Here is a 26,596-nt window from a genome sequence, read left to right on the forward strand (position 1 = left end):
GAGCAGAAAGAATTTAGACCGGAAGCGTTCAGAAAATATCCACCTACGATTATCTAGCATTGTGCTAGAGAAGAAATCTATTGTAAGGCTTCCGATAATAACCGACCTTTCTATCACACTGGTGCAATCTGATTTACTTTGCATAAAATAGGTACAAAATAAGACAAGTCATGCTGTTATAAAATCTTTGGTAATATTGATTTTTAAAAAACATTGTGTTACGGTTTATGAAAGAGGACCTAAGTACCAAATGTCAAAATACGCCATCTAATGATTTCGTCACTTACCACATTTAAAAATATGAAAATGCGGAAATTTAGATAAAAAGTAGGTACGTCATAAAATTACTCGTTCCGTAGAAAATTTGTCAGACTGTAGGCGCACACTGCAGAGTACGAGTCTTGTCGGCATTATTTAATTCCAAGATAAATTTATGAAAAAGACAAAGGTAATATCAATACGCAAAAAAGATACATGGTTAAATTTTTAAAGAATTCAATGTGCTCAATCTTAAAATTAGAAATACTTTAGCTAAACTTGTGATGGTGATGAAATGGCTACATGATGAATTTACCTGAATTTAGAAGTTAAACCCTGGAGTATTCGCGCCCCTAGGCGCAACGGGCGATCGGGAACTGTCTGGCGGGAGGGAAGCCTCCGTGAGCAGGAGTCTTCAATCTTACGGAGGATTCATACGCAGCGGTCACATAGATATGGTTTATCCCGTTCTTGACGTCTTAGAGAGCTTGAATTTCACCAAACACAAAGAGGTGTCACAGGAATACGGCTGAATCACAAAGCGGCCACGCCTAGGTTCAGAGAGGCGAGGGGCAGACACAACAGGATAAGGCCGACATCAAGTACCTTATTAATCCGTCGCCGACATCAAACAAAGCTGACAGCAAAAACTGCCCGTGTTTACCCCAACGATATCGAAATGGGACAAAAGATCTATTTTTTCTTATCTCACTTCCACGAAGAAAAATGTCTGATAGGAAGTTCGCAAACCACTAGTTTCCTATCTCTTCCCCGTCGTTTAGACTGCAATCTTCCATCAGTGGGTCTAGGAGGAAAATCACAGTTAACCCCTTAACTGGGGAGAGCGACTATAGTCGCAAGCGGACTGCGCTCCCCGTGCGGGGAGCGCGACTATAGTCGCGCGTGCCGTCGCGTCGCAATGTTATGCGGAGAAGTCGTGAATATTCATTCTTTCTGCATCATTGCATGTTTTTTGCTTTGTCAGAGGCTCTATACCAATATATTTTAAGTATATTGCCATTTTTGTGCGATAGCTTTACTATAAATTTTTTTTCGAAAACGGCATCTCCAAAAATCGGTGGATTAGCTCCTCACCAGGTGAAATATAAGAAAATTTCTGCCCCCAACCAAGGGGTTAATGACAGCACGAGAACACCACTCCGATACTCCGTCCGCTCAGGCTAGTGGGGGGTACTTGTCACTGAATCACACAACAGCACTCGAAACACATCGCAGTGGTGCTCTCCTCCCAATCGGCACAGTAGCCGGCAACACTTCCGTGCCCGACACGGGGACCGAACGAAAAAAAAAGAACCACGCCGCGAGAACAAAAACATCAACAATACCACGGCACGTGACGTTCGTGAAGCCTCCGCGGACGTCGCATGCTTGTTCTTACTCGCGGCCGCCGGCACAGACTGAGGCGCTAGTGGGACAGCGAAGCCGTCCCCCATGAGATAGATCATGGTCCTTGAGATAGATTCTCATCTTTCCTCCGCAGTCAAAGCCTCCTCCTCCGAGAACCTATCGTCCGCCCTCCCCTCCCGCGCTTATCCACTCCCCTCCCGCGCTTATCCACCCCCCTCCACCGCCCTTCCCTCCGAGTGCTCCGCCTACCTCCCTATATCTGCACCTGCGTAACCACGCGGCGAAAAACCCACCCCTCCACGCCCTTAGCCCCCCCCCAACCCTCACGTGCTTCCCCGTCCCCTCAACGGCCCAACTCGTTCCCGCCCCCCGCGCTGCCCGCCCTATACCACCACACTACCACCCGTGAGGAGGAAAGCACCCTCATCCCCTCCGGTCCCCACCGCTGGCCTTTACCCTTGTTGAATAGGCAAGAAAAAGTACCGGTATTTTTGTGATGAGTTATAAAAAACAATAATAGTACCACAGAATACTCTGTGATAGTACTGTCCCGATAGTACCGGCGAAAAAATACCGGTATACCGTTACTTTCATAATTGATAAAATATGTAAATAAGTTGAGATTTAACGTTTGATTTACCCTAATTGTCCGGTACTTCGGCAAATTAGCGTAACATACAGGAAGAATGCACCGAAAAAATCATTAATTGGATTTTTTACGAAAATTTGTCGGAAAAATACGTGTAGGCTAGATCTCTAATAGAGAGAAGGGTGATAGCGATGAAGTTTTTAATGGTGATGATTTTGGTGCTTACCATTAAATTTGGTGTTTTCCTTGCGTACATGAAGTGTGACGTTCTCTCGGGAACTCTATCAAATGACTTATTTTCCTAGAGCCACCGGTTTTTTTCGGACTCGAGACCAACATTAGAAACGTCTTCTGCCGAGAACTTATGTTGAAAAGTCTTCTCATTCACAGAGCTTACGTTTGGAGCCTGAGATTACCTAGAAAAAGCTCCTCTAATGTTAAGACATTTAATTTTATGACTTTACACTACAAGAATCGGTGTTAGTTATGGCTAAAATACTGCGATCGAATAAAATTTGACGTGCAGGTCGCTGTTCCATTTATGTCAAGGAAGAAATACTTGTGTGGACTTCCATAACTTTGACTTTTCTTGCCTTATTTGAGTAAATAAATATCGTCTATATCAATAATTATAATATTAGTGTCGAACTCAGTTTTTGCAGAAGTACCGTTAAATTATAAGAAAACAAGAAATAAACTAAGGAAGAAGTGTTAATAATTAAGAGGCAAAATTAATTTGGCCTTCTTTTGGTGGTTCACTTGACTGGTTGTATGTACAAAAACGAGAAACGGATGAACATTGCTAATATATTAAAAAAGTTGATAACCAGTGTAAACAAGCTTAAGCTTGACAGAAATGCCTATATCATTAGAACATCGCTATTCTTCAGTCTCTTCTTACGTTGACCAACTGTATTACTGCTTACATTATCAGTTAAAATTAAAATAAATAGATGGTATTATTTTTAGTACGCTTAAATACAAGCTTGATATATTATCAACATTCAATTGTTTAAGTAGCTGGGTAGGTAGTTGATTGATAACACAAAAGTTGGCAGCGCCGTCGAAGTACCGCTATTTCTAGTACCGGTACCCTGGAGGTACCGCTAAAAAAATACTGGCCGGTACTACCGAAGTAGAAAAAAAAATAGTACTCGGTACTACCGAATACCGGTATTTTTTGCCCATGCCTATTGTTGAAGCCGTTTGCTTATACCATAGATCTTCTGGGGAGGGCGTTAGCTACCCATCCCACGGTAGAAAAGTGAAGCCGAAGGGGCGTGGCACTTAAGCCCATCTGCCATATTCCTGTGTAGCAGAAATACAAGGCTCCTTACTAGTAGGGGAAATTCGTCAAAGGAAACTCAATATTTTCCCTACTGACAGCCGGAAAAAGCCCTTCCCACCGATGAGCGAAGATTATTTGTTGAATATAAAACCGGAAAAAATGTATATTTTGGATGAAATATACGATTCAACCACGGTGCGGCAAATTAAAAATATGACGCACAAAAAGTCACTTTGCCACAGTTGCAACTAATTATCGGCTGTAGGCTGAAAAATAACTAATGAGTTCATGTGAAACACAAAGTATATAAAATTTGATATTCACAGCAGAATTTGTTAAACCAAATTCAATTATGAAAGTAAATAAAAAAGAATAAATGGACTAGAGAAGAATTAGAGGATACTGAATGCTACGATAATAATTACGTTTAATTGCTATTGCGTTCATCACAAGATTTTATTTGGCTAATTATCCGTCAAAAATATACATGATCGTGATTCAAGGAAATATGGTTTAGCAAGACATAATAACAACAATTACATCGGGAACCATGCATACCATTACTTATCAACGCTCTACAAAAAAAAGTATTGACGAGAAAATTGTAGTAGAAAATTGTAGAAGTCATGATTCGATTCTTATCACCAGACATTTTTACGGATATGTAACTTCAATATCTAAAAGTTGCATAGTGTAAATCATTTCCGAAACTACTGCTAATAACCTCATGGCCATTAAATCGAAAGGGCTTCCTCATCAAAGGAAAAATTTGAGCTTTAGGAACGTAAAATATCAGCTAGGAGACAAGATCGAAAGAGATTTCGCATACAATGCCGAGTAAACTGCCATGAAAACAACACTATCTTAAGAAATTGAGGATGGGTCTGGTGAATTTCAAGTGCTGACAAATCAGAAAATATTGTCCTTCCCCAAAATCAGACGAACATGCACCGTGGGTAACAGCTGTATTAAATAGTAGTATACGTAGTTTGATAGTATACGGGGCTATCGTACCGTATACTATCAAACTATACTACTATATGCTGTTAGAAATAATAGTTGAATTGATATATTTTCCCCCACCCCATTTCGGATTTCCTATAGTTTCCCTCACTCTTATTACTGCCGCTTTGGAGCTCCTGCCTTCAGCCTTCTCAAGACTTCGGGGCTTGCTCGTGACTCCTCATACCTTAATTTTAGTAGAAAATTTCTTATCGCGACTGCCAACACATATTATTGACAATCCATTCGGCAAAGGGTCCGGTGAAGTACTTCAAGCAATTATCACATGGGAAAGCATTGATCCGCAATGTTCCCCGCATTGACGCAATTTCCGTGGTTGTGAAAAGGAACCCCCGGCTATTCACATAAAGAAAAACGAACAAGTATATTCTCAGGAATGGTTCAGAGCAGGGGTCTCCAATTCACTTCAAGGGTCTACAATTTAGGGGCTTCAGCATTATCGAGGGATATGAACACAAACTTCACATTTTGCAATTTTTGGCAAAAATAAAGTGAGGTGAGAAAGACAAATCGATTTTTAGGCATGCTTTTTATGGTGATACCGTGATTTAAGCTAAATATTTTGATGAGAGAATTGAACTGACCTAATTCGTTGAGAAAAGTGGAGATGGTGGTAAAAAGGACCAACGGGAACCTCAAAAGAGGACCACAAAGAATTGCTCTTTATGGTCCTCTTGAGGTTCCCTGAAGCTCTACGATTGACCGGGAGTATTCGAGGCAGGAGATCACTCTTGTTCGGCAAACTCCATACCTTTCATTTCTCTCCTTTAACTGTCCCTCCGAGAGGTCCACTACCTTCGCAGTCCGGAAGCCCTCAGCGTCAGTCAAGATCCCGAGTCTGAGTCGCCCCTGGTAGAGCCGCCCACGAGAGGACACGACAATATGCTATTAAAAATACATCATTTATGGAAAGTTATAAATAATTTCGGCAACTATCGGACCAAAGAAATAATTCTTCAATTTTCTAATTTTCACGAGAATCACTACTTTTACCCTCATAGCGCTGCCTAAATTGGTGTACCACAGATCTACTATTTATTAGTATTGATACTGGGCATAAATTGGAACTTTTAAGATACATATGCTTTCAGTATGACTTAGTATAAAATATTTTTTTTAATAATGAAAACTTCAAAAATAAAAAAACTTCAAAAATAAAAAAAACTGCAAGTCTCTTAGCAGACGCTGGGAATGCTAGCCGGTGAAAATAAATTCATCCCCGATGAAAGTTATTGACCGCTACAGCTATATTATTACATAGATGACGATTTTGAATACCTGAAATTACTTAAAAGGAGATAGCTAAATGTTTATTTGACTTTCTTTGATAATCCTTCAGGGTTTCATCAAAGTCATAGCTAGGCGGCTACATATTAACATGTAGGTATAAAAAATAATTTTGCTCTTTTTGAATTTTTGAGCATGTTGCACAGATATACACAAAAATTCAATTGAAATAACTGATTTTTCGTCTGAAACCGCGCCTAAATTCAATTTTCAAGATAGATTTATGCTATGCCACGTAATGTTATGTGCCCATTCATAAGATTTCTTGCCCTGGCTCTCACTGATTTTTAAGCAGGATATTCAAATAATTGATGATATTTCATAAATTACAGGCAGTACATAACTGCTTAGTGACGGAATCTCTGATCGATTTGGTTGGATTAGCAAAATATTTTATTTTGGCATCGTCAAAAACTTTCTTCACATCTCAAATTTAATTTTACATCTCACTTGCGGAAAGCCATAGTGCACTTGAACTGCCTGATATAGCTAGATACACGACTGATATACCAAATTACCATAGGTGGCTACCAATCATTCGGGAATACAGATATTCATTTTGCTAGAATTGACCACGTATTCGGGAAAACAGAACAGTTGATCATCGGCATAGGAAGTAGAAAAGCGCCACTACTCAGAATGAGAAAGAGGTAGTCTGTACACAAATGGAACGAGACTCCAAGGCGGGCTCACAAGGATGCACTCCTGGGGCAAGAGCTAGCTTTTCACCTCTACACCGCAGAAGGGGGAGGAGGACAAGGAAGGAGAAAGGAAGGAGTCGGCGCCGCGGTAGGAACCCGATGACACCTCCAGGGAAAGGATAGGGAAGGAAGAGATGGGATCCCGCACCGTCGCAATGGCGGGCGGGTCCTAACCATAGAGGTTCCTCCTCTATGGTCCTAACATCCTAGCGAAACCAGAAAAAAGCCATTGCTGTACCAACGATTTTAGTCTGTACAATTGAAGAGAGTGAGAGATAAAATGTCGGGTTTAAAGCAAGTGTTGGTAAGAAAAGACTCTTAAAACTGGATATAAACTGATAATTCCCCAGTGTAAGTACACATAAAGGAGATAAGCGGAGCGAAATATTTGGAAAAGTGAAAAAAAAGTCGAGAAAAATAAACAGTGCACCTTAATGCATATGAACACCTCAGCTTTGCCAATTATTTCCCGATCACACGTGTGGATTAAAATATAGACGTGCCAATCGCTCAGAAAGAAAGAAAAACCATCCGAACTTTCCTGCCATTGTGTTGGATACCCCTCCTCTTTACGTGAAGTGGAACGAGAATCAGAAAGTTGAGCAGAAGAAGCAGGATGGAGCGAAATATAAGAATTGATAAGTGGAAAGGAGTAGGTGCATTATCCTGACCCATGTAAGGTCATCCCACGCCCCAGGGAATAACGACAAAATTATGCTAATACATAATGCTTTATTATACTGGTATACAAACGGCTTTGTTAATGAAACTTAGTATTTCACCTTAAAATCGGTTAATTTCTCCTTTTAAGTAAGAAAGTTATTCATTTTTATTACAAATAGGCAGGAAAAACCCTCTAACATATAAATGCAGGCAATGTTTCACTCGGTCATTTAATAAGACAAAAAAACCAAACATGGTTAACAAATGAGCTTAAAATTATAGATAAATAAACAAAATTTATGTAACAGAACATTTAAACCTGCAAAAAGGATAAATATGTATAAAAAACATGTTCAATACTAGGGCGCTATCCTGATATCAGTCCCGTGGAGAGCGCAAGTAAAAGCAATTCTCGACACTATTATTATTAGAGTATTCTACCTATTAATGTAGGTTTGCATGGAGTACTAAAGAAGTGATCTGGGAGCCTTTACAGCACAGAACCAACTGAATCCATCCTTAAATTAATAATAAACGTTGTATCACTAAATAGGACATTAATAAAGGACTTAAATGTATCCGTTGATGAACCTTCTATGATGAAATACTTAGGCGCAATTGAGATATAGGAGAATCGTGATAAGGGACTGCAGCGTATATGTCACTGGGTCATTTACGGTTTAACCTATGCTACATATCCACAACTAGAATTTTTAAATAAAAGACGATAGAGCAAAATTATGGTAACGTATCATTCCCAAACCCAGAAATAAACATAACAAAAACCACGGTAATTCAAAAACTAAGGCGCTATCATCATTACGTGACCAAAGTAAGCGCATATTAGACCACAATTAGAAAAAAACATCTAAAAATGAGTATAGAATTCCATTTAAAATTTTCCACAAACTTATTAATAATGAAGAAAAGGACCGCAATTTTTTAAATTAGATTTAACTCATGCGCGACACGGAAGAAAAAGAATTTAAAGACAATAAAATCAAAGTAGAGTTTTAAATGTGTCATTATCAAAATACTCTATTAGAATTTCACAACGAAACTAATCTACATTACGAGGTAACACATCAAAGATTACGTACACCCATAGCCCATACCGATTTACACTACATAGGGATACCACGAGTCGACAAATACTAGGTCACCCACCCCAAACCACCCCGACGGAAGGTAAGTGACATGAATGGGAAAATATTTTTTCCGAAGACTGTGCCGGGTCTTCAGCTGGATAACACCTTGATTGTAGAAAAACATGTTCAACCAAGGGATGAAAGAGTAAAAACGTCATCTATTTACTATTTCTATTTGTAACCAAGTCCTGGGATGGCCCGACCCACAGACTGCGGAAACCAACTGCATTCCGGAAAAGTGAATTTTTTTTTAATTCTTTATTTTCGCTATTGATTAAAAGAAATTTTCTACAGTCAAAAAAGAAATAAACACTTTAAAATTTAACTGAAAAATATACGAACCAACCGGGAAATAACTGACCCTAAAAAAATCGAAGTGAATATTTAAATTTGTCATGTTCAAAGTACTCTTTGTGAATTTCACATCGAAACTCATTTACAATACGAGGTAAGATATCAAACATTATGTAACACCCGTAGCCCATACCATTTTACATTACATAGGGATACCACGAGCCGTCAAATACTAGGTCGCCCTCCCTAAATCACCCGCACGGCAGGGAAGTGACATGAATAGGGTAGTTTCCTTCTTCGAAGAAAACGAAAGGCATTGATTGCGATTCGTTACCCACCATTAGTGTATTCGTAATATACAAATTATTTGGTTTTACAAATACCGGTTTAGACGACTGGCAAGGGTCAAATTTTATCCTCATTTGAAAAAGGCCAGATTGGCGCCCATACGATGCCACTCCACGTGACGCCACAAGGACCTAGTTTCTACACGAGAGGATAGAGTTATACATCGTCTGAGGTTACCAATGCATGCATGAGGCACAGAGCTCAGGGTAACAAGTCCTAATAATCACTTATTAAAACTGGCTAAGGTTGGAAAGTTTTCTTCGTTTGATAAGGTATTAATAATCCTTTTTTAAGCCAAGCGCTACCAGCTAGCATGGTACTCAGATGCCCGCTAGCATTCTGCGTCGTATCTGCGCTCAGAGCCTCGCCCATGGTCACCTCACAAGGCGGGAGGGGGAACCAGAAATGCGTCACACGGACTTTTTCCCATCAGTCTTACTTACGCGTCGCGTTTTCGCGCGCTTGAAAATTTTCACTTTTCATTTAATCGCGAAAAATAGATATCGTCATTTAAAAATCTAAAAGCGTGAAATACGTACCCCAGGAGTAATAATCTTTCGATTTAGGCAATAAAAAAATAATAGGAAACCACCCTATTGGAAAATATTTTTTCCCGAAGACTGAGCCCGACTTACAGCTGTGATAACGCATTATTTAGGAAGAAAACATGTTCAACCGAGGGATGAAAATAAAAAACGACAACGTAAGTGCATAAGAAGAATGATATAGTTGTGTATGAACATAAGTACGATTATGATATCTTCGGTTATGTATTATTAAGTTGAAAGTTCGAATATCACAAGGGGAATATCAATGTGAAAACATACCATGTTATGAAGGTAGGGTACATACCATTACTTTAATCACACCACTTCGCTTATAGGACATTTTGAGCTGTTCCTATATCCATGGAAATTGTTGTACACATATTATTATATTGAATTGAATGGAGTACTTTAGTGCTTTTTATTTTTAATGAGCGTTGGGAACTTTCATTGCAACGGATTTTGATGAACGCTCTTTACTCTTATTCTCAGAACGTGGGAATGCGAATTCCTTCATGTATTGGGAAATATTTTTGCGACTCCCCCCTCCACATCAATACTGTTGTTACAGTTTGGGATAAACCGCTGATGGCGTTAAAAATTATGTCTGCTTATCCCTCTTAATCTTCTAAGAAATGCAGAATGAAGAATACGAGAGGGCGTTTTTGTTTACTGCCCCCATGGGACGTCGTCTACCATTTTCCGAGAATGCAAATAAATGGAAAGTGTACCCATTTGGGGGGTAAGGGGTGTGCATGGCTATAGGGGAGGGTCTTTTTTGTAAGCAGAGAAGCGCCTCTGGTGTTGACCCTTCCTTCGTTCGGGTGAAGGTCTCTGACGGTCGTAGTGCGGTTGGGCGATGGGGTGGGAACTGAGTGAAAGGGATCGTGATCGGGGAAGCCCACGCCTCTGGACGTCTGGGAAATTCCTAGTTTTCCATTCTTCAACCCTTGGAAACCTCTGGGGCCCAATAGCCTACAATTTAAAAATGCAATTCTCATATTTTGGAGGGCTTGTCGGTTTATAAATTATTATATGTCCCACCACACACATCCTCGCCACATGCACACCGCAAGTGTCACGGAAATGTAAGGTCTCATGAAAAATTATGATCATATGGAATAGCAAAAACTGTATATTCATGCATCTGCATGTACATAATACCCTACGAGCCACTTCCAGGGTGTTTGGCAGGGGGTGATCAATCACCAGCATGCAGCATGCAATTGGACTCCAACATGCACACCACACGGTCCACAAAACGTCACGAATACTAACAAATTATACTACTATATGCTGTTAGAAATAATAATGAAATTAAGAAACATGCATTAAGTTTTACATAGCTTAGTTGGCTACACCACAAGTCATGCAATCCATTTATGAGTTCTATTGCTGCCGTTATAATCTCTTATCGATCGGGGAAAAATTGACATTCTGAATCTGTCTGTTCTACAATCTATCTCTCTTATTTTATTTATATGATGAGATCTTCCATAGTATGTTGGCGTCCGTAAGATATAGTCAACTTCATCAGAAAAGATACTGCTTTTGAATTTAGCTAAAAGGTTTAGTCTATTTTTCGATTTACGGTCCGACAGAGATTCCCATCCGAGTTTATCTAAGAGGTCAGTTACACGAACAAGACTATCGTCACGACCTTTCACATAACTGGCAGGTCTTCTTTGCACGCGTTCTATCTCTGTTATTAAATATGATTATTGTCTTTGAGTCCCCCTGTGCTTTACACGGAAAGAAAGCAAAGAAAACGAATTTTTACCTTCACTGCTCTAAAGCTCTGAATAATCAATGGATTCTAGTGCAGCAAATTCCTAATCACCGAACTTATAATTAAGGATCAAAATCGACGAGTACTCGTGTTTTTTGCGTGTTAACACTCGGGATATCAATGCTCCAGGTTGAATTTCCCATTATCATGCTCTATCAAAGTGAATTCTAAAACCGATAAAGGCCGATCAGCATTAAAACACACAAAAAGACCACTTCAACATTCATGCAAGAGAATTCATTATTATTCCTCCAAAGAGCTTGAAGAAAAGTTTATTTATCAAAGAAGAAAAACTCTCCTCTGGAAAACATTGATACAAATTTCAACCATGAAACACTACCTTCAAATCAATAAACCTCTTGAGGTTTCAAAATTTCGGACAGCGAAATGAAGTGGGATTGATGTTTTTGCCGGATTAACAACTTCCTCACGAAGCACATTTCTAAAACTGACAAACGAATGCGGGGTGAGTCTCACTCGTTATTTTTTTAAGACAAGTAAAAAAAATAATGAAGAAATAGATAACCTTTTTGCGATTGAATGTTATGCACTTTTATGATATCATTCTCATAACCTCATTTCCCTTGGTTAAAATTGCCGCTGAAATTGAAAAGACTGCAAAATAAACTATTTCAGTAATAACCAAAGTTAAAAAATGGTGAACTACGATAATTCACCGAATTTAATATGTAGTTATATAAAGAACGTTAGATCTAGTCAGATTCTGAATGCGGTATCGGTATTTCCTAATTAATTGTTTAGAGTTTGCCAGAAGGATGCATTAGCCACACAGTGATTTTCATCCGCCTTCTCAAAGCCTTTACTTCAGGCTGCTTCGAGGAGTGATTTAAGTATTAAATATGAACATCAACTCCACACATATGACTACTGTCTTTTCTTTCAGATGGAAGGAGGGCATACCTGCTCTTGGTGGCCTTCGTATTAAGATATGGTGTCTGTATTATGGACACCAAGAGTATCAAAATAACTTCAGGTCTATTAGCTGATGAGAAATAATAAAAACAATCAGAAGGACTCGTAAGATTTAAGAACTAAATATACCTCTTAAATTTAAAATACATATTTAAAAACCGGGATATGGTGATACGTTCAAATGTGACATGATTTTTCATGGGCGACATTTAATACTACCGGTCAAAGGTGTGAATCATAACCTTCTCCGCCGAAAATTTTGGCCATCTATTATAATGGTACTTTTAAGCATTTTGCCCCAAAAGTTGATTTTGATATACAAGGTCAAATTTCGATGAATCAATTCCATTCGCCGGAGAGAACTTGCTCATGCATATATAAATGAATGACCCCGCCAATTCTCTCATGTAAATTACACCAACGTGAACATCGACTTTTGTCACGCCAAACAAAATCCCTTTCCTGAGTCTTTCCCGCCGCGGGGAACTGCTATAGCACGATCTGTGATAAGTCGGGCAATATCCACGAAGAAAGTGACCCAGTCAACGATACACTCCACATTCCTATTTATTCCTCTGGGCTCACCCCTACGATTGATAGAAAATTTGGCACGGGCACACCTCATGGCGATGTGAGCCTGATTCGCTCAGAGTGAACGCACAGTGAGTTAAATCGAACCCTAAATTGTATGACCAACATGTTTTTACCGAATAGGTTCCTGTTACCGTTGGACGGTGGAGCAACGGGTCGTGGGATTTCAGCCCATCCACCATGCGAGAGTATCCCGGGCGAAGCCAAATAAACACAGGCTTGAGTCTCTTAAGATAATCCTAAGTCAACACTCGTGAGATTGGCTCGACGCAGCTCTCCATTCCGTTCTAAAATTTGCTATTTAGACCTTAAGTAGTGACGTATTTCGTGCCTCCCTTTATAATCTGTTCCGTGCTATTCATCGTCCCTTGCCTTCCTTCCCGTCCACCCGCCCTTCCACGCACTTTATCATTACTATTAACTTATCGATCCATTCCACCTTCATCATTATTCGGCTGCTCCGCATTTTGAGAATTCCACTCTCGACGTCACTGCTGCTTTCAACACCCTAGCTCGCTCTTACATAAAACAATCATGCCCCACATGTAGTATCTGACGGGTTGTATACCTTCTTATGTGCATGTGTGTACCTTACTTCTATGTCTGTATTCCCATGATGAATATACTTATGATTAATATGCCCTAGAAAACTCAAAATTGCCTTCAGATTACTTCAGCAGACTCGCATTCAAGTATAACCGATTTGCTTAATTTACATGCACTCAACAAACGTGTTTGATCAATATGGCTACTGCTGTCTTCAAGTTAAAACACCAAAACACCTTCCAGGAACCTGGACCGTTTTCAGCCGCGTGTCAATAGGTTTAGACTTGAAGTGAAGTGTAGACTTAACTGGCAATTAAGGGAACATATATGGCGTAGAGGAAATGACGGTATAGATAAACTAAGGGGAGGGAATCTAAATACCTCGAGAGGGATGGAAATAATACCGATCTACTCGCGGAGCAGGGATGGAAATATTTCAGATATTTTGACATCCACCACATTTGATGGCCAACGTGCTCCACGGTCACAGCAACGGAAGAAAAAAGAATTGACATCCTTCCATAGTGCTATTCATTCCAGCAAAAAAGAACGCTTCAGGTTAATCAGTATCTTAAATATCAATTGCCAACACTTCCATAGCCATATTTGGTGCGGTATTAAAACAGATAAGTGGGACAATTACATATATAAATGGCATATTTGATACATGATCGAGCAATAATAGAAGCCCAAGAGAATTTTTACTTTGCAGTGAAATGCATTGAAGTGTGCCCCATTTTTAGTACATTCGTTAGGATTCTGTAATTCAGCCAAAGCTGAAGTTTAGGCATAGGTAAGAACTATGAGGGAAATTTCTCGCTAGAAGTATTCTGCCTCAGCTGCTACGATGTAAAGGATTACTGGCTCAAATTACAGATCCGAATACTGCTTTTATGAAAATTATGTCCGTTATAAATAAATAAAAAATAAAATCCGGTAAAAGGGAAGAACGACAGAAGAAGGCCTCGAGAAAGAAACATAGAGCATGCGACGAATGATTCATAGCATAATTATTTTATGGATAATTACTGAAAGTCAAGCTGATGGAAGAAATGCCTGAAGAGCTAGGTCAAAGCAATCGTTGAATTGCTGAGTGACGATAATGATGATGAAACATTAATTAAATGAATTAGAGTAGACGCATCAATATAAGAAATGAGAGGAGAGACACAATCACACACTGGAATAAGAGATAGCTTTCACGATTCCGATTTTCTTCATGGGTGGCCGTCGAACACAAGATCTTTCACATTCGCCGAGATGTATTCTGACGAGTAATTGCGACGCACGGATAGAATAATTCAATGTGCTCCCTTGCTTACTCCACGACCCTAGTCGGTGAAATTTATTCATTATTTATATATTTATTTATTTATTCATTATTTATATATTAGTCATCGATTAAGTCGGAGAGACATGAAATAAATAAAATTCTTCGAGATCGCAATTCATTTCGGGAGGACTTGTTTTATTTTCCGTCCAACCCCTATCGTCCAAGTTCGTGTCGCCCAGCAAAGATTGTGCTGATTGTGCTAACAAAGACTTGGCTGATTAACGTGTCATTGATTCTGAAAGAATCGATCAGCTGAGATCATAGCTGCCTAGACAGGAAGGTCACCGCTTGTTTAAGCCTCTATATCGGGGAAAGCGCCACAACCTTGCTGGATAAAAGCTTTGACCTCACAATTCTGGAGGAAATAAAAATACAAAAGCAGTCGTATGCTCTATATTTATCACCATTTTTAGGAAGATTTATCGAAGTAACGCCCGCCTTTTGAAGAAGATAAACGAATTGCTGAAATTCTCTGCAATAGCCTACCCCACGCGAGTAAACCAATAAACTCCTAATGCATAAGTATAGAAATTACTGAATCACGTAGTATTACCTCCATGAAAACAATGGAGAGTAAAATGATGAGGAAAGGAACTCACTTCACAGTGGCCTTTCTGGAAATAGTTTTAGGGTAGTAACCACATTCCTAATGACGAAGTGAGTACCACTTTTCATGAAAATATTATCCGGTTTATTGAACTAATAATAACCAGCACAAATCGCTCCTTGGGAAAAAAACATTATGGACGAGCAGACCGTAAAGATACTGATAAGCACCGCATTTGCATATTTCAAAGACATGAGGTGATACACACATTTCTAATCGTGCAGAATCCACAAATCATTAGAGGTCAAGGCCGATTGTTGACCGACGTCGAATCCAAATCTTTCACGATGGTTATTCCAGTTCGTGTTCTCCACAGCGATGATTCAGTCCTACTACAGCTAAAACACTTTGAATTCGTTCCGCGTTGAATAAGAATGAAAAAATAGCGGCCCGTTCGGCGGCCGGAATAAACCCTGAGGGCAAATGATAGAAAAATAAACAGGAGGGAATCAGTGAAATTCGGGGACCGTTGCTGGAATATAAAACATCCCCAGTGTTGGAATCACAGACACCAGTTCCGCGCGGCAAATTGCTCGTATCGGAATGGGACCGACTTTGAGTCGAGATGATTTGATCGACAAGGGACGAACGCGTAACTCTGTCGCGTAAACAGTAGTGAAGTACGTATAAGCTGCCACGGAAAAAAAATCGCATTGATCTTTTGGAGATCCAAACGCCCACGGTTCGATTCCAGCGGAATATTTCACTCGGAGGATGATTTTGAGCCATTAAGAAAGGTATTTGTTATCAATGCATTAGTTAGAACTTTCATGTGTCAAAAATAAACTGCGATTACGCGTTGGAAACAATGGACCATTTTTCATTACTTATCTCACTCTGCAGATGTTTCATTGCAAAGGAGGAGTCTACCTGTCATCAAGGTGCTGAAGTTTACCAGGAAATAAATTTTAAAGGAGAGAATTAGATAAGGTGATAGCAAAGTTTGGACACAATGGTGGGCAATGAAATTTTCATGGAATGGAAACTCAAATTTTCAATGGAGATATGTTGAAAGAGTTGATATGTTTCTGTTTCAAAGACTCAGTCGGGTTCAATTGTCAAGACTAAAAAGTATATATCACTAATAAAGAGTTAGCCTCATACAAATAATTACAATTATTTATCCTGCAGATTTAAAACACACCACAAGCTAACCGGTTATAGTATGGTTAAAATGTTTAATTCCTCTGCTAAAAGTGATCAAATTGTGAAACAATCAATGCTTATCGTTATTTTATTTGCCAGTTTTAACAAATTGAGGTAACATGACTATAAAAATCACAAAATACACTACTTCACCAAATACGTACATGATAACGACAACAGTAAAATAGAAATTAAGTCAAAATAAAAATAAAATACTCACTAGACTTGCATGCTATTTAATTTGATCTGCATTTAAAGGCGCCTGAAATAATTTTATTGTATAACTGATAACTTAAAGCTTTACTTTTTTAAACCTCTCCATATTGGAAATAAATCGATAAAACTGTGTTAGGTTCACTATTAATTAATTATGGGCACGACCCGGGTCCCGTAACTTGGTTACATCGTCAGGTGACCGACCTTCTTGCCTTTAACTGGCGAAAGCATGTATTTACCATATTTTTTTACCTCAAGTGAATCTCATTTACAAAGACTACGACGAAAAATATGACCTCGGAAACTCAATATTTTAAATAGTTGCACTTAAACAATCATTTTGCACCACATTTGCTAAAACTTTAGTTGGATGAGTAACAACTAAGATATTATTAATCAATCCTAGATCAAAGATATAAATCACCCACTTTATCGATGAAAGCTTTAATGCATCGTACCCTCAGAATTACAGGATTACAAAAAATGAAGATTTATTGCAAACACACGATTACGAGACACACACTATAAATACGCTGGGTCACAATGATGGCCGAATCATTTAACAGGCTTTTTTACTTGGCTCCCCTCTCATGCACCTACGCCCTCTCCAAAAACCTCAATCCATTTAAAGGTGTGTTTGGTTCGTGGGAACTATTGAGAGCGAAATCCCTTCGCAACCACAAAACAATTCCACATGAAAAAATCTTTCTTCTTCTCCATGAATGTTTTTCCTTCCGCTATCATAACTTTTCCCTTTCGAAAGGAAGAGGGTAGTTTTGTCTGAGCCCAATGTAGCCCACGCGAACAAAGAGACGAAGGACTCTCGCACCTCTGACCCTTTCTCACACCGCAATCCGACCGATGAGAGAAGAGACAGTGGACCAGAGGGAAAAGAAATAAAGAGAGAAGCATTCAAAACATCATCCCTCTGCACACACGACCACTCCAACCCCCGAAGCATATCCCGCCTTCAAAGGTTCGAGCGAAATGTTTCCCCCGACCAAACTAAACCGCAGAGAGATTCCGAAATCCACTTCTGCAGGTCATTCCTCTGAGCTCAACTTAGACATTTCTCCATGCAGATCATGGGTTGGCAATTCCTCCATGCGTAAGGACATGCGTATTTTCAAACTGAAATGACTGCGCGAGTTGCTATCACCAATAATCCCCCGACAAATGTTTACTGATGTAACAATTTTGTGCTACCTGTCATAGGGGCCTATTACGTAACTTTGACTCGGAGCTAGAGCTATCTGTAACTCCGCCCGGATTTGTTTTGATTTGTAGCTCCAACTCTATTACGTACCGGCAGGAGTTACGGAAGTCTCGGAAAGAATGCGGAGCTACAGTGGCTCTGGAAAATTCGGAAAGCAAATCTCCAGAAATGAGTCAACCAATAGGAGCTAGGTATCCGATAATAAATGTTTCTGAGCCGACGAATTTAACGTGAATTACGGAATGGAGTCCCAAACTTGTATTTCGTAAGTTAACGTGAAATAATTAATATAAACTACATTGTTGGAATGTTTATACCATAAAGCTTAGTCATATACAGTTATATGTCATCCATTGTATACAGTCATTCATTTATCGTCGAATGCAAACCTATTCTCTGCCCATGTTGCTATTATGGCAGTGAATACAATTTTAGATACCGGCAAAGGTCAGAGAAAATGAGCAGGAAGCAGTGCGCGGTGCTCACTAATTTTATGAGTGACCACAGAAGCTTTGCCCCTGGCGTATTCCAACCTCAGAGTACTCTGAGATTCCAACCCCTATGAAAAAATTGTATAAACCTGTTTCAAAATTTTATACAATCTTATACATTGCCATGGCAATGTATAAAAATTTGAAACAGGTTTAAACAATTTTTTCATAAGGGAAGGGATAAACGGGGAGGCAACAATAAATAAAATGTGGGGTGACAAACCTTAATATTTTATCCACAATTAACAAAAATGTGCTACTGAGATTGACAGATGCCTACACAGTACGAAGATATTTGTACACACACCAACACATATATTTAATACCAATAATGAAAATAAAAATGCCTTATGGCAAATCCAGCCCGATTACCTTCGCTTCTCAACTGTCATTTGCCATGTCGGCCGTCGGAAGGTCGGAATCTGAAGGATTTGGCAATGGATGGACCAATAAACATATATTGGGGAAGTATGATGAGGGTGTTTGTGGAGTATATAAGAAGAAGGAGGCATCTGGCATTAGAAAGGAGGCGAATAAGGGGTTCCCACAATCCGATTGAATTAGATGAAGACTATTTTCGAATGTTTTTCAGAGTGTCGAAAAACATTTTTCAATATCTCTACCGATCTCTGGGACCCACACTAAGGAAACGCAGTATATCTCAGATGCAGAATAAGAAGATTCAACATTACACACGCCCATAGTGATATAATGAAAATTCTTTAATGATATTTATGTTTTTCCACGCTTAGTCCAGAATCTCTGCGTTTCCTTAGTGTGGGTCCCAGAGACCGGCAGAGATATTGAAAAATGTTTCGAAGCGCCTCGCTATCTACCCGTGTCATCACCAGCAGCTCTTCTCCTTCCCGAGACATTGGTAAAATCTTAACTGTTGGTTATTCTGGACGCACAAATTCATTAATACCTCATGCCTTTTACTTCAATTCATTTGGAAACTGGGTTTTTGAATGGAAATAAACTTTGGGTAAAAACTTAAAATACTTGTGTGTGATTATTCGCTTCCCGACACCAAGGGCAAGAACCCGCACGCATTACAATAACATTACGCATCCAGCCATCTTGAGAATGACTTACATAAATAGGCATAGAAAAAAATAAAATTCAGTGTAGAAATAAGGCAAATGTGCAGGCACACTTGACATTATTCAGTGAGATTGAGGAAATTTTTCCTCACATTCAAATTAATTCATTTCATTCTCTGATAAAACTGGTTAATCTAAAGGAAAGCATTCTTATTTAATGAAATGGAATTGGGCTGTGATTACTACTGACTGTGCATCAACCGAGAAATAGATTTAACATAAATTTTAAAGCCTTGCATGTCTGATTATATATATTTATATTTTCCTAAATAATGCAAACTTCCAAGAGACATTCCATTTCTTGTAACTAATCGCGATTCCAAGTCGAGTTGCGCCACTAAAAGTTTTTGAGAAGCATTGCAACACTACGGAAGTTATAATAAACCAATTAAAATGCGAGCGAAGCGAAAGAATACATTCAAGTTTCAACAGGGCGCAGAAGTTGGTAAGAACACGATGCTAGTGATATTAGGTATAAACTATCCTTCATAGCAGCAAAATGACAAAAATACCCTGAATAATATTGAGGTCCTACCTTAATTAACTTGAAGCCTTAATCAGGGTCATTCCTTCCTCCGGTGGCTGGAGATGTCCGATGGAGATAATCCTCGGGCAGGGGCAGAAGGGGTCACACAAGGTTTCATCGTGAGGGACACTTCAAAGAGTAATCAGCGAACACGTTAACACGCTTAGGAACACGCAACCACGACATAAAGAATTACACTAAAGGCGTGGATGCAGATCAACTGAGAATAAGGGCGACACTAACACTACTATCATGAAGACGACACATACACGACGTTTACAGTGGATAGAATACACGCGACGCGTAGAAGACATCCTGGGCGTTAATTCTGGTTGCTCCTTCGATAAGGGTTTACATTAACTAATCATAAAAAAATAAGATTCACTTATTTCACCACCGACACGAGTTATCGAACGATAATAATAATAACAGGAACAATAGCACTCGGCGATCGTTCAGGCGATGGACTCGCCGTCCGGCATATGTCGACGGTCTGAATGACGCGTGTGAAGTGCACCACCCTCTCGACTCGATAAGGAAGGACACACCTGTTTTAAGGCGAGACGCAATGAATCATCAGTTGGGAGGGGGGTGTGTCTGAAATATGCTAAGAGGTAGAATGTCTCCGAGAGTCAAAGAGGTCCCTCCGGAAGCCCTGCGGAAGAAGTAAATGTAAAGGCCGTTTTACACGGTACACGGAATTGCGCAGTCTGACGTACGTGTGAAGGCGCAATCAAAATTGCGTCGTTTAACACAAAAATTTAAGCCTGAATTAACTATCTCAAACTATTTTCTTTAAGAATAATTTGTAACAATTTGTTTCGCCCATATAAATCAGCTAGCCAATTAAAACCTTGGGTGGAGTAAAAAATAACAGGAATAACATTAGGATACATTCTTGAAATTTTCATTTATTTTGATCTTTATATTAGAGAAGCTGTATTTATTAAATATATATTTTCTCAGTAAATGCCAAATATTATTGGAACCATTCAATAATTTAATTATTTTTTCTGCTTTCCTTTCTAAGTGTTCAGAGACTCGCAAATATACTCACAATATAGATAATAATTACTGTAGTAATACAACCAATTCTACACACATAAGGTAAGAAATAAAACAATATCAATTAAGGTCAATTCAACACCACTGACATTCTTTAAATATGACTGATATTTGACTCGATACCGAACTTAAATTCATAAGTCTTTCCGAGAACTCCTTTCAAGTGGCAGATGAGTTAGGGTTTGGAATATCAACACGGCGAACATTCATGCGTCAAAGAATCGGGAAGCAACGCGTAAATCCAGAAGAATAGTTCAGGAGATCAATTTCCTAACTTTTTCCGATCATTTTATTTCACAGATAGATTTGAAATAGACGGCGGAGGTTTCCGTGGAGTCCGTCCTCTTGAATGCCTCATTCCCTCCAAACAGTCAAGATTCGGAACACTTTAAAAACTGCTGCTGTCGTACAGAAAGCGTTACACGGTTGTTAAACGAATTGAGTTGCGAGCCGCTAGAGACTCGGAGAGTGCGCGCTAGGCTTAGATTGCTTGAGATATTAAGAATGGCGATCTTCAATTGTAAGAGCGACACGGATATCATCACAATAGAATCCCACTACAGTTCCATGTACGACCAAAGCGATAAAATAAGTGAGATATTTAGGCGAAGGGATAGGTGCGGAATTCGTTATCTCCCACGCGCGACAAAGGACTTTAATTAATGCAAGGCGAAATTTCGTCAGAACATTTCCATTATAAATGGATACGGCGGGTGTCCTGACAGCCCAGCCACACGCCTATTGAGGCAGCTTGCGGGGTAGTATGTAGATGTAGATGACCAACATAAAATTTTTACTGATAAATCTGCTTACTACGTGTGCATAGTAGTCTTTATTTATCAAAGAATAAGCAAAAACCCGTCGTTTTTGAGTCTTGAAAATCCCAAATATCCTATATCCACAAAACCCTTCGGCAGACCCCCGGTCCCCCCCCCCTTTTGTCCAAACTTAGATCCGCCCTTGGTAACAGGTGTATTACGGCAGATTTTGCAGTAGTAGATCGTTTCTTTCCCTTGTTTGACTCACGTATACTTATTGAAAATAGAAACTAAGCGCACAAATACTTAAAATACACGTCCAAAACGAATTAAATAATAAACGCAATTAGTAAGAGAAGAAAGAACGCACGGGAAATTCACTCGAAACGCGTCACAAGACGGTATTTTTTATACTAGTAAAATGAAAATACGAAATTTTCAACGTACCTGAATCTGTACTTAAACTCTCAATGTGTAGTAAACCGATGCAGGAACCACTGTTCTTGTTCACTCAAGCACTTACGTTTATGAAATATAATTAACATAAAAGTTTTTTTCTTCTCATTTCTTTTCTGGCGCACCACTTTTGTGAACACTTTTCATATTAACACTTAAATTGAGCATGAAACCTTCTCACTTGTCAAACCAGCTTTCACCGTTGGCATTCACTGAACTACTGAGGATTCAGACGGATTTCGCAATCTACGCGACGGGAAAAAAAAGAATATTTTTTGCTGTGCGCGCGCAACCTTCCCCCTCCCATAACGCTTCCTTCCTTACCTCCAGCCCTGGGAGAACTACTTGGCGCTGATTCCCACGGTAATAGATACCCCCTATTAAAAAAACCAGAGGAGTGAGATGTGTAACCATACCCAGACATATTATCTGATATTTTGTGGAAGAATTAATTATGGTATTCATTACTTGCGGGGATATCGGTTTTCGCTACGGAACTGAGATTTTGGGAAGAGCGGACGAGGGCAAAAAAAGAGGAGACAGAAGGTATGGATGGGGCGAGTATCTAGCGGGGATGTTGAAAACGACGCACAGTGGGCGGAAATCGAAAAAAGCTTGACACACCCTAAATATTCACTTTTATTTTGGTAAACAAAAATAGTACAGTCCGATAGAATAATGTCCAAGGATCAAGGAGCTATGGCTATTTAAATATTTGGTTCACCCAATAAATCATTAGAAGCAGTTGAAGACGAGAAAAAATTATAAAAAATTTCAATTCTGAATTTCTGCCAAAATCGAATATTTACTTTCGCTAGAGAGCCGTTAATATGGTTTTCCATAAATTTCAACGCATATTTTCCAAAAGAATATATCTTCCCTTAGAATAATACGGGATAGTTTATTTATTTTTATCAACTTTTAATTAATAATTAAACATTTTAAATTGCATTGTTTTTGGACTATTTTTGACATCAAGTGGAAAATAACTTGGGGGGCGACGAGACTCGATAGTAAAATTCATATGGAAAGAAAGACCTGAATCTTGACTAAATGATCCATCAAAAATGCAACTCTGATAAACATTTTTAATCGCAGAGTTATCTTCACTGTAAATAGGAAGCATTTGCAACTCGTAATAACTTCCAATTTTTATTCTTATGAATATTATTCTGTATTCTATTGAGGCTATCCATAGCGCAACCTCGAGCAAGCGAGAAATCTCATCGTTATTCGGTTCAGTTACTTATATCTATCTTCAGCACATTTCCCAGTACAATCGCAGACAAAACCACAGAATAGAATCGGCAAAGGATTGGCGCGCTGAAGAGGCGAAAATTCGAAAGGCAGATCCCGTTTTATTTGTCGGGGCCCCGAAGACCCTCTCAGGAAAAGGCCCAACAATCGGCGGTTGACGCCTCCGGGTGCGTCCAGCACGCTCACTGTAGGACCTCTCCAACGCACGCAGCGAACACTCCAGGGGCCTTGAAGAGCAGCAGCACACAAGACACAGTCCGTGTGGAAGCCAACACAGCTGCCGCCGCCGCGGTAGTCCAGAACTCACAGTACATCTCCACGCCCTGTCATTTATCAAAATAAAACCCTTTGATTGCGAAAGGAGAGAGTCTAAATACAAGAAGTAAGAGAGCAGCATTGTTCATACGGATGAGCCAATGGGTTTGCATTTTTTTAAGAATTCAAAGAGCCATTTAATTTCCATAGCTCAAGCCTTCCTCTTGAATTTACTTTAATAAAAATCGATTTAAATAGTGTATTTTATCCATCACATGAGTTCACAAAAATATTAACAAATGCAAATCTTAATGCACTAAACTCACTGAAAATAGGACATGCACGGCAATTCTGGTAGTCACTCCCTCACAATGGACGTTCATTCTCTGACATTCATAAAAGCCCGTAAGCTTTTTATTCCTAAATGAAATATTTACAGAAAAGAGAGAGAGAGCTCAGTTTCTACATAAGAGCGACTAACTTTGCATTACTCTCCTCGAATTTGCCTGCAGTAGAATTTAAAGAGCCCTCGAATGGTTCTTATTATCAGCTTTCTCTATTGTGTGGTATTTATTTAAATTAAATTTCAATGAAAAAATTATGAGTGATAGCATTTTATCAAAATATTTAACAACTAATCACTTAAAGATATCAGCATGATTGATTCAAAGGTAGTTAATAATGTAGGGTATTTCAAATATTAAGTATAACTATGGGCTCCAATAATATGCTTCAGGTTACTTGCCTCTCCTTTCATTATTTTTCATTCGTATTGTACCCAAATTTCCTGAATTCTAAACACGAATAATTACTGCTACGATTATTAATTGAAAAATTACTCATTTCTATGAAGTAAAAATAGCAACGAACGTTTTGGCAATATATAAAAAGAGCATGATTTGTCCCCAAATTGGGCGTGTTGTTTGAGTTTGTCAATGTATGTCAGTAATTATTATTTGGTAAGCATATAATTGAATAAAATTCCTTTTTGTTCTAAAATGCTGATTTGCCTTATTAGATTCTGAAACTTGATTGTTAGAATATACCGATGATGTGTTGATACTGAGCGATGAGTGGAAGGCTGCCCGGAAGACGTATTTATCGTTGGTTTGAGGAGGATTGCATTTGGGAATCGTTTGCTCTTCTCGTGATCGCCCCTCTCTTTCGCGACAAGCTTACCCCGAGTGATTATTTCGCTGTCCGTTGGCGTTTTGAGGGTGTTAGCATCTGAGGCTGGCCGGCACCGTGTCTCACAATCAGATCAGCGTGAAAAACTCACCCCTAACTGCGAAATTCATTGCGAAGAGGTTTACTCACTGACGGAATGGCTGAAAAGTGCTGACGCCGAGAAAGATCGCGGGTCGCATCTAAGTTCAAAATAATCATTTTACTAAAGAGAGTGGATTATTTGTGTAAAATGAGGCACTCATAAAATATGGCAACCGCTTACATCTCAAAAGTGTACTCCATTGCTCTCTAAATCGACATCAACACCTACATACTTCTGCTCCACAAGTAGCCTCATTAGTCATGAGGTGCGTAGTGTTTACAATAATAAGCGTGTAACTAAACATTGAATAATCTTAACGTAAAATGACGTTTTGGATTTATTGGATGGCAGCAACATTGTATTCTCCTTTGTTGACTTAATGAGTCCATAAATGACCGTGGGAAAGAACAATTCCTATTCCAACCCGTTCCTTAAGATATTTCTTTTCTTTTATATTTGATATCGGGATATCCTGGAACTGTAGTGGCCTCTGGTTTCACTCGTCTCTTTGATATTGCTTTAATAGTACAACCCTGGAGTAGTTTTATATTTATAGTTGTTGAAGCGGTGTGGCACTCTAGTGTTCACTCCATGGTGCATTCCAATTTTTTATTATTTCAACTGCGCTTGTTGATCCCAGTCTGCAGGCGATATACATATGTATTGCATGCTTCCGCGTCCCTAAGGTTTAATGTCCTCGCATTCACGTAAGAAAATCGTTGCGAACGCTCTTTGGCGCGAGAGCGCGTTCTCTTTATGGGTTTCTCGTCGTACGGAGGTCGTCGGGTTGGGCGGTAGGCGGTGTTGCGCGCTGTCCCTCCCACGCAATATCCCTGTGGGGAGGGGGTTGGTCCCCAGCGGGTGGGTGGGTGGGAGTGGCCTCGTATCCATGGTGACGGAGAGAGTGAGAGAGATAAGTGGGGAGGGAGGGAGGCCGCACAGCATCCCGGTGGACCTGTTGTATCCAGCGAGCGCCCTCCATTTCGGCCCTGTCCTCTCCATCACCGCATCGGAAGAGAGAGAAGTCACACCACTTCATGGCCGTCATATTTATTGCTCGGAATTCGCGCATTTTTCAGAATGAAAGGGAGACTAGGCCTCATTGCCAATTGAATGGGAGGGTGGGAATGACATGCTTGGTTCATTCGCAAAATGCTCCGTGTATTTACACCTGACTTCACCAGTATAGCTAGATGGCTACAAGCCAGTCTGGAGAGAAAAGTTTAACAATCGCCAAAATATTTCACAGAATTACTGGAGACAACCACAGGAACAACGGGCCTTAATATCTTCGCAATCGAAAGCAGAAAGTATTCTGTGTAGAAATTGGTTGAGAAAGTTTTAAATTTTAACACTCACTAGTGAGAGGTACATTAAGGGTTGGGTATAAACAAGGGTATACATAAGGAAATAAAAAGTGCTTATTGGCCTAATTATACGATACATTAACACGTACAAGTTAATGTTTGTTTGCGTGAATGATTTTTACGGACTGGAACGGAACATGCATGAATCAAATTAGAAGA

The 26,596-nt window shown here is 39.4% G+C and overlaps 1 long non-coding RNA gene across 1 annotated transcript in view; it reads right to left on the bottom strand.

Annotated features, from left to right (window-relative positions):
• LOC124171624 overlaps positions 1-20,506 on the bottom strand; it is a 50,822-nt gene extending 30,316 nt beyond the window's left edge. Inside the window, exon 1 of the long non-coding RNA XR_006867889.1 lies at positions 20,019-20,506. This is a non-coding gene — a long non-coding RNA (uncharacterized LOC124171624). The remainder of the gene's footprint in view (positions 1-20,018) is intronic.
• Between the last annotated feature and the right edge of the window lie 6,090 nt (positions 20,507-26,596).

The sequence above is a fragment of the Ischnura elegans genome, chromosome X (genome assembly GCF_921293095.1).
Source record: "Ischnura elegans chromosome X, ioIscEleg1.1, whole genome shotgun sequence".
Taxonomy (NCBI): Eukaryota; Metazoa; Arthropoda; class Insecta; order Odonata; family Coenagrionidae; genus Ischnura; species Ischnura elegans.